The sequence below is a fragment of the Lathyrus oleraceus genome, chromosome 1, assembly GCF_024323335.1.
Source record: "Lathyrus oleraceus cultivar Zhongwan6 chromosome 1, CAAS_Psat_ZW6_1.0, whole genome shotgun sequence".
NCBI classification, from domain to species: Eukaryota; Viridiplantae; Streptophyta; class Magnoliopsida; order Fabales; family Fabaceae; genus Lathyrus; species Lathyrus oleraceus.
In genome coordinates this window covers 421,187,458-421,197,676 of record NC_066579.1, presented here as the reverse complement: position 1 = coordinate 421,197,676, position 10,219 = coordinate 421,187,458, and positions in this window count along the sequence as shown.

Sequence of the window (10,219 nt, the reverse complement as noted above, 5' to 3'; positions counted from 1 at the left end):
ATAAAATAGAAGAAGATAAATATAAAAAATGAATAATAACTTGTTTATCTATTTCAATCAAACGATCTACCAAAAGAAATAAGTTATCTAATTCACTCTAATTCCTTACTTTTGGTCAATAATGCAGGTTGTAATCATACTATTAAATTAAATAATAATAATATAGTTTTGCTCAACATCTTGCTTTGATACAAGTTTTAACAAAATTGTTGCCAATCATAAATACATAGAACTAACAATCTTCCCATTTGGCAAATTTTGGCTAAAATAACCTTTGCATCATATAGCTGGAGAAAAGATAAAACATTAGAAATAATCACAAGCACAAAAACCAAACACTTGGTATAACACCAAGACATATCAGAGGACACACAACAGAAAAAAGTAGTAGAAACCCAGCCTCACAGAAAAGACATAGAGAGAAATAAACTCTCACACTCCAAGCCTCCTTCAGAAACAAAATGTCAAGACATTTTGTTTGACATCACAACAACACACAACAACCTTGGTACAAACAAATCAAACTCCCCTTGAATGTCATGATCAGCAACACATAAATAACTCCCCCTGTCACACAGGAAACAACTCCCCGTCAAAGAAACAACTTTCACACAGATAATACAAAAAAAATCAAGAGCACAATAAGACATATCTACACTATCAACAATAGAGAAAAACAGTAGCAGAACATGTGAGTTAGAGGTACATATCATGGCCCACATAGGTGAAATACTCATGGAAAAGGCCCACAAAAAACTGTCGCATCCGCGAAAAACAACCGGCGGGCTAAAACAAAACAAATAGAGCCGCCACCGTGCGTTATTTATCCCAAGAGAGGGAAAGGAAACACTCGAAGTAAACCTGGAAAAGACATGGTCTCGCGACCAAAGAGAGATGGGATCGGGAGTCGGTTATGCGAAGGGAAGGTATTAGCACCCCTACGCATCCGTCGTACTTGACGGGATCCACGCTCAGAAGGAAAGAAATAGGTTGCTAAAGAAACTGCTCAAAACAAATGCACACACACACACACACTGGAAACAACACAGGTGGGGGAAGAGAGGAACGGGCTCGCTAGGATATCGCATCCTATGCCTACGTATCTCATCTGGAATGAGAATCAGAGCTACCGTAGTTCGGCTCACGCACGCCGAAACAAAACACACGCACAGACGCTGAGACGTCAAAACAAACACACAGACAGGCAAACATGGAAACTGAATGCCAATCGCTGGACTTACATCAGATTCCGAACCAACAAACACACACAGGAAACCAACTGCCAATCGCTGGGCTTACGTCGGACTCCACACAACAAACACCAATAGGATACGGAAAGCCAATCGCTGGTCTTACATCTATATCCTAACACACAAGAAGGAAACAAACAACAAGCTACTAAGGAGTCTGGCACTCGAGCCTAGCAACTGTCAAACAAACACACACAAAAAAGAAAAAGGGTGTCCGGAGAGATCTCGTACGACCTCCTGCCTACGTACCTCATCTGGTATGAGGATCAGGGCAACGTAGTTCCCCTGAACAGGGGAGAAACTTCTAACCTAACCAGAAACAGGGAAATGACAAACTAAAAGGGAGCCTGACTCGAGCCTAATAGTTATCATGTATTCCACAATGGTCCTAGGTTGAGTTTTCTATCTAACTTGCACATGCAGCAAGCTATCCTAAACAGGCGAAGCAAAACATACAAGCAAAACAAAGCAAACATACACACAATTAGCACACACTATATACAAGCAAAGTGGGCTCACACAAGGGTTAGGCTGTGAAACACAAGCCAACTGTAATCGGGTGATGTTAGCTCTTAACCCTAACATTGAGAGTTAGGGTGAAGCAGATGAAATGGGAAGTGAGGGGTGTGCCTCACAGATCTTATCCCTGGCCAGGGATAGCTTCAGACAATAGAAAGTGTGGGTTCAGAAAGTGGGAACCCTTCTACACTTATGACTGACTCAACGGAGATCTTGGGTTAATACCCACAATGCATCAACACCAGTTGTGTGAGCAAAGGGATGACTCAACTGAATAGCAGGAGATGGATTACACATCTCTTTTATCTGTCAATTGCCTTATCAAAGGTCTTTTCCTGCTTGGCACAAAAATAAACATACACAAGCATTGCCTCTTAAGGAGGACTTCAGACAGGTGCCTGGCCAAGTAACAGGCCAGGTCTTCCAGACTACATGGAGTCAGTGAGTTATACCTCAATTGGTTAGGAAACCAAGCAACAACACAAGCAAGTTCACAATGAACTATAGCAACTAATGTACCTGAAAACAATCTAACTCAGTCAGTATACAATTCACAAAAGTCAAACAGGCAGTTAATAGTCAACAGTTAACTGTACAAAGTCAAACAAACAAGTGCAAGCAAGCTATGCATCAAGGCAAAGCACAAGCTCAACTTAAAGGAGCTAATCCACCTACAAAACAACTCAATGTTAATCAACATCAACCAAATAAGCAACTCAAGCAATGTGAATCAATTCCTCAAGGCCATATGCTTCTTGTCCTGAAAACAAAACTCAAACATAAGAAGCAAACCCCTAGGACAAGGCCTAGGGTCAAAGAGGGAGAAATAATTCAAAACAGAACATGAAAATTGGTAATAATCAAGTTCAATCAATGAAGAACAATGTCCAAGTGGTCTCACATTCATATCACACACCAATTTCATTTCACACAACAAATAGTGCAAAGCATGCAAGTTCAAAGCTCATTGAAGCAAACAGAATGAACCAATCCAAATCAACTCAAACATAATTCAATAAATCCCAATAAAAATCATGGCTAAACAGCACTCATCACATGATCATCATACCAAAATTCAAGTCATTTGGACATATGGAAGCATGGCAAATAAATTCCATAAGGCAAGGCAAGGAAAAACAAGCTCAATTAGGGCACAATTTCATGCATCAACTTCACACAAGCCTAAAACAGAATAAATACATGATAAATGCATCAAACCAAAGCCAAGATAAACTTCAAAGTGTCTAGAATCAATGTGCAAAATTTTAAGCTCATAGGATAAACATCAAGCATTTCACAAATCATCTAAGTTCATGACTCTTCAAAAGTCCACAAATGACAAGTCAGAAGAGAAAATCTCAAACAAATTGGAAATCATTCCAAAAATTCCACAAAAATTCACAAGAAATTCTAACATCTAGAAGTGTCATCATGCGAAAATTCACATCATTTGGCATTGAATTGGCATGGTAAATAAAATCCACAAGTCAAGCAAGCAAAGGTGTGACACACATTGTCACACCTACATTAATCATGTCATAACTCATCAACCAGAAATGATAAAAATGCAAACTCTATACCAAAATGTCCATTAAAGTGTCTATTTTAAGCATGCAAAATTTCAAGAGTGTTGGATAAAATCTCATCATTTCACAATCAAAATGGCAAGGCATGTCAAGAAAACACATGTACACACAATCCCTAGCCAAAATTAAAATCCAACAGTGCACAATTTCTAGAAAAATCATCAAAAAATAGTAGAGATCATGAAGAACATTATGCAAAAAATCTCATGTGATTTGGATAAGTAATCATGGAGATATGATTTTTTGAAGTGGAGAAAAAATATAAAAAAAAACATGGAAAGGCATGGTATGAACTACATGTAATAATGATGAAAAATGCAAATGGCAAAATGTGGAATGTCCCAGCGGAGGATCGAAGGGAGTATATTTTTGAAAGTGAGCGCGCTACAGTGTGAAGCGCTGCGTTCCACTTAATGTCCAGGACACGTGGTCCAATACATGCAGCATAAACACGGAAACGCATGCAGGCCAGGCAAAAATGGATCAAACACGCGAATCTGGAATTAAACCCTAAGTTCATGCAATCTTCAATGTGTTCTTGAGCTCAAGAAAACTTTTGCTCAAAAATTCCTAAAACCTATACCATTGGAATCCTCTTTCAACGTACATCATCAATCCAAGCTTATTTTAACCTAATTTGACCTAGGTTCAAAGTTTCGAAGCAAAACATTTTCATGCATCAATCTTCTAATCAATGTAACTACCTCATTTCTCCATGGATTTCAGTGATTCAAATTGCAGATTAACCTCCTAAGAAAGATCTACAAGATACATCAATCAATTTCATGAATCATCAAAGTCGAATTCTAACCTCAATTGAATGGCAGAAGTGAAACACGTGTATTCAGGCCTTGGCAAGCAAAAACAGAAGTTCTAACACTCTTGTATGATGCTTTGGATGAATGCTTGAGAGTTAAATTGGCACGATCTAGATCAAATCTCCATTTGCCATTGATGAACACATGCTTCAACAGTTCCAAATTCAGCACCAAATCCTTCGAATCTTGCTTCAATTCAACTCAATTATGCCTCTTGATGATGGTTTGATCAAGGAAATAGCAAGGATTGTGAAGAAAATTGAAGAAAAAGTGAGAGAGAAAATTGAAGAGTTTTTTGGAAAACTAGATCTAGATCTGAATTCTGTTATGCTAATGAAGAAAACAGTTATGATTAGCCTTTTATATGTGATGTTAATGAGGTTAGTAATCACAATTAGTGCTAATGCAAATGATTAAGCAAAAACCAAGTTTTATGACCAATTGGGAATTCACCCCTCATGTGCATATACCAATGGAACAGTGCAAGTTTTCTGTCTTAATTCACTTGGAAATGATGTGTAGAGCCAAATGCATGTGATAGCAAGTGAAACCAATGCCTATTTTTTAAATTTGACTTTTCCCTCCAAATTTCAAATGGAAATTCAAATTTTTTGCAATGGAAATTCATGGATTATGATGCTTAAATTGGATAGAGCATGTCAAAACAAGAATGTGGCAAAAAATCCCACTCCATTTGGCCTTTTGGTTCAAAAGTTATCCCCTTTTGAAGTTCAAATTTTCTTGACCAAGATCGATCCATAACTTGCCAACCACACATGAGAAATTCATGTTCTTGGACTTTTTGGAAAGGTGAGAGCAAGATCTACAACTTTCATGTTGGACAAAATTTCATTTGAAGCATATTTGGACATGTAATCTTAAGGAGAAAACCTTTCCATTTTTGGCACTTTTGAATTACAAGTCACTTTCTATTTTTGGAAAGTTTTCTTCTGACTTTATTTTCTTCAATGTTGATGTTTTAAATGTCAAATGAAACTTGTTTGGACATGAATGAAGTGTTTCTAACCCTCTCCCACCTCCAAATCCATGATTGAATGCACAGATGAATTTGTTTGACTTTTGTTGACTGATAGATGAATTTTAGCTTGACTGTTGAGCTTGAGCCTCAATCTCCTGATGAAATGGATCCAAGATGAAACCCTAGCTTCCATAAGCTCATTAAAACCATATGATGATCCCCACCTCAATGAGAACCCTCATCTCCTTGACAAGCCCTGACTGGCACAATACAGATGATTAGGGTTGACCAGAGGTCAAAACCCTAATCCCAAGGAAAATGATCAGGCACAATGAACCTCTTGGTGATGATAAGACCATGATGATGGTGATGTACCATTTCAACCAAGATAATGATCAACCTCCTTGAGGAACCAAGAAACCCTAATTTGAAGCACAATCCCTCAGATGATTAATGATCAATTCATGAACCCTCAAGCTTGCATCTTTTAACCTCTTTATCTCCTGATCAAGACCTAGGAGGATGACTTGCTTAATGTCTCCACATGATATGCAATATGCAATGACTAATGTCCTACAAAAATGAAATGCAATATGCCAAGCTAGTCCCAAGAGAGGAGGGCAAATTTTGAGGTGTTACAAAAACATGCAAAATCAAACAAAAAAGTAAACAACTCAGATGTCAGCAAAAGCATCTGATTCATTCCCTGCTAGCTCAATGTTTGACTCAATGTTGTCCATATTTTTTGAAGCATCAGTCTATTGAGATGATATTCCAATATCTTCATCAACATCAATCCCTTTTACAATAACTGAATCATCAACCACAATATTAATGGATTCTATCACGACATTGGTTCTGGAGTTAAATACTCTGTAAGCTCTATTGTTTGTAGAGTAACCAAGAGATATCCCTTTGAGATTCAGATGTCCAAGCTTCTGGTGCCACAACTTGACTTCATCTTACTTGGACATTATGCATGTGGAAGAACAAGTAGTTTCATGTGGAACAACCTTAGGTTTTCACTCCTTTCTAGTTTTAATCATTACATGATTAGTCCTATGATGTGTTGGACGTTTTGGATAACCATGCAGTCTGTAGTAGAAAGGCTTTATATGTCCATATTTACCATAATAATGACATTTTCAAGGCAAAAACTTGACTTTAGTTTGAGTTTCCTGATGTCTGGCAAGATGTTGTAACATTTGGTCGGACATCATGGGCTCATACTTCCTTTCTGGAGGAATAAATTTTGTCACATGGATTTTTCCTTATTTATTTTGATATTGGTAATTAAAACCTATACCTTTTAAGTTTCCAGCCTATTTTCCAACTTGAATAATTTAATCTAGCATATCAGACCCATTGTTCAACATTCTTATGGATTTTGTCATGTTTTCAAGTTTAGAAGACAATAGAGTTACCTCATTTTCAAGATCAGTTACAATAGATAAAAGTTTCTCTTTTTCAGCTTATAGTTGAGCTATGATTCTCTTCTGCTCTTCTTCTGTCTTACACACCGCTTTACTTCTGACACAAAGCTCTTTGTAGGAAGCAACCAATTCTTCATAAGAGACATCCTCATCACAAGAATCTTCATCAGATTAATATCTACCAGTGAAAGTTGTAACATGCTTAGCAATTTCGTCATCAGTTTCACCTTCAAAATCATCAGACGAAGAAATAAACAAGCCCTTCTTTTGTTTCTTGAGATACGTGGGATATTCTGATCTAATGTGACCAAAACCCTCACATTCATGACACTGAATACCTTTTCCTTTATTGGGTTTTTCTTATGTTCTTGCTTTTCTATGGGAATCACTATTCTTGCTGATGTCAGATGAGATGTTCTTGACATTTGGTCTCTACCTCATGTCCACTCCCTTCAGCACCTTGTTGAATTGTCTCTTAAGTAGTACAATAACATTATACATTCCCTCATCAGTATCCAAGTCACATTGGTCCTCTTCATCTTCAGTGTTGGATACAAAAGCTATGCTCTTGTTCTTATTTTCAGATTTGTCACTAATACCCAATTCAAAAGTTTGGAGTGACCCAACAAGTTCATCTACTCTCATGTTGCTGATGTCTTGGGCTTCTTCAATGGTTGTGCCTTTCATGTCAAATTTCTTAGGTAGGGACCTGAGAATTTTTCTAACCAGCTTTTCTTCTGACATCTTCTCTCCCAAGGCACTAGATGAATTTGCAATTTCAAGAACATTCATGTGAAAATCATGAATATTCTCATCATATTTCACCTTTAGATTCTCAAATCTGGTAGTGAGAAGCTGAAGTCTAGACATCTTCAATTTAGATGTGCCTTCATGGGTGGTTCTGAGAATTTACCATGCCTCTCTGGCCACAGTACATGTGTTTATTAACTTGAAAATGTCTTGTCAACTCCATTGAATAGAGCATGCAAAGCTTTGGAGTTTCCAAGAGCCAATTCATCTTCTTCCTTAGACCAATCCTCTTCAGGCTTCAAGTCAGTAGTACCCTTCCCATCTTTGTCCTTTATAACAGGATGTTCACAACCCTTGATGACAACTTTCTAAGTCTTGCTATCCATAGATTTTAGGAATGCCACCATACGTGCCTTCCAATAGTCATAGTTGGTGCCATCTAAGATGGGAGGTCTGTTAATAAATCCTCCTTCCATGGTACCAGAAAGTATCTTCCCCAGATCTCACGCAGAAATAGAGCGGGATGCCTGCTCTGATACCAATTGAAAATTCTGGTACACAAATATAAGATGTCATATGCAATGTCACGACACTAATATCAAGAATTCACACAACAATAATAATAAGCATATAACATATGTCGTATACGATGTCATGACACCATGATCAGGACATGTCACACCAGAAACAATTATGCAAATAACAAATGTTGTATATGATGTCACGACACCAGGTTCTGGACATGTCACACCATAAACAATTATGCAGATAACAGATGTTGTATACGATGTCATGACACCAGGTTCAAGACATATCACACCAGAAACAATAACAGTGTAAAAAGCAGGAAGAAAATAACGCAGGTCAATTATTAACCCAATTCGGTGCAACATCACCTACATCTGGGGGTATCCAATCCAGAAAGGAAATCTACTATAACAATATTAGTTTGAAGTTCTAAACAACCTTTGGTTTTACAAACTTCTCACATAATCACTACCCATGGATTTTTTATCTAAGACTCTCCTAGATGTAAGACCCTTATCACTTCCCTTCAATCACACAACAATGACAACAACTGAAAAACAATCAAAGAAGAGAAGACACACTTTCAATAAAACAGAATGTACTCTTGCTTAAAAGCTCATGAGTGATTCACAATTACAACTCAATAAACTCAGTCCAATTCAAATATCAAAGAGATACTAGAATGGCTCACAAATAACAACGACAACTAAACCCTAACAATAATAATTTCCAGCATAACTCTCTCTTTTATACATTAGGTTTAGTAACATCCTCTTTAAATAGCCTTTGGTAAGCATGGGCTTAGGCATACAAAATCAACAAATCCAAAACAAAACAAATCAAATCAAATATGATGTCTTCTTAAATGTTTTGACATCTGTCTGCAGAATCAAATCAAATGTTTCCTTAAATGTTTCGACATCCATTTTGCAGAATCTTCTGCAGAATCAAATCAAATTTGATCTAATGTTTCCTTAAAATGTCTCAACATTCCTTTTTATTAAACAAGTGCACAGCTGGAAACGAAACAAGAGTTCCTAAAATAAACCTTCTTGGACAGTCAGATAAGATAGCTAAATATTCAGAGAATATTCAGATATCTCATAATAAAATAAGTCTTCCAAGAAGTAAAACAAAACATGCAAAGATGTCTGATCAACATGTCACAACATCTTGCTCAACATCTTGCTGTGATACAAGTTTTAACAAAATTGCTGCCAATCATAAAAACACAGAACTAACATTTTGATTTTCCATTTTTATCATCTGCCTCCGACCCATGAGGCACTTTTTATGCAGATCTCTTCAATGGCTCTTTCAAGCAAGGAAATCCTATGGTAATCTAGGATATGGGAGAAAGTGGTAATATGGAAGATGGAGAAAGCGATGCAGTGACTTTGGTAGCAGAACCCATGTTGTAGTTAGTAGCCAATCATGTTAATAGGGAAGTTACCATTGCTAATAGAGGGAATTTGCAATAATGTGACTGGTTAACAAGAACGATTACAATGACGCAACACATAGGATCAAAGAAGTTCTACGTGAATTTTGTGAGAATCAAGAAGATGTTTCCATAGACTGAATCACTATTCTAGTATGGAATAGAAAATTGGTGTTGTGCTCATGAAAGTTGTTGTACAAGCTCTTCAATACATTTGTGTAAGTCTTTAGTATGAAGAAATGAGGGTGTAGCTACAAGTTTAACACCCCAATGCCCAAGTCAATGAGGTTATAGAGGTGTAAATTGAAAGTGTGAATTAAATTGTACCTCTTATGGCGTGTAACCGAGTTTATATATGGTTGAAGTTAGAAATTGCTCCCGATAGGCGCGACTGATACGGTCGGAGGCCGTTGGATTGGATTTGACGACTTAAAATAAGTAAGTGGCTTGACTCCAATTTACGTCCTCCTGGTGAGAGTCCACCTTTACACCAGTCTCTAGTAAGGCAACATGGATTGGACCTTTCATATTTAGTCGACCTTGTCGGGTTGTTTGACCTGCCTGGAACATAACCTATAATGAAGCTGAATTAAGCAATCAACACGAAATTAATGTTAAAACTTTTTGAACATTTTGTTTCCCAAATAAGTCCCCTAATCATAACATATGTGAATATGTTCATACTTTTTCTTCATGCTATATTAGAAAAAAAATCATGAAATAAAACATCACTATGAAATGGATTCCTAAAGATAAATTGTATTATATTAACGCTAGAGGATTCAAAATTATTTTGGTACCAATGGTTAAGAATTAAGATTTGTAATACATGCATGTTTTACAGACTCAAACTAAAAGTGATATCTCGATAGTAGCTATTCAAGACATATGATTGGGGACAAAAATATATTTTCA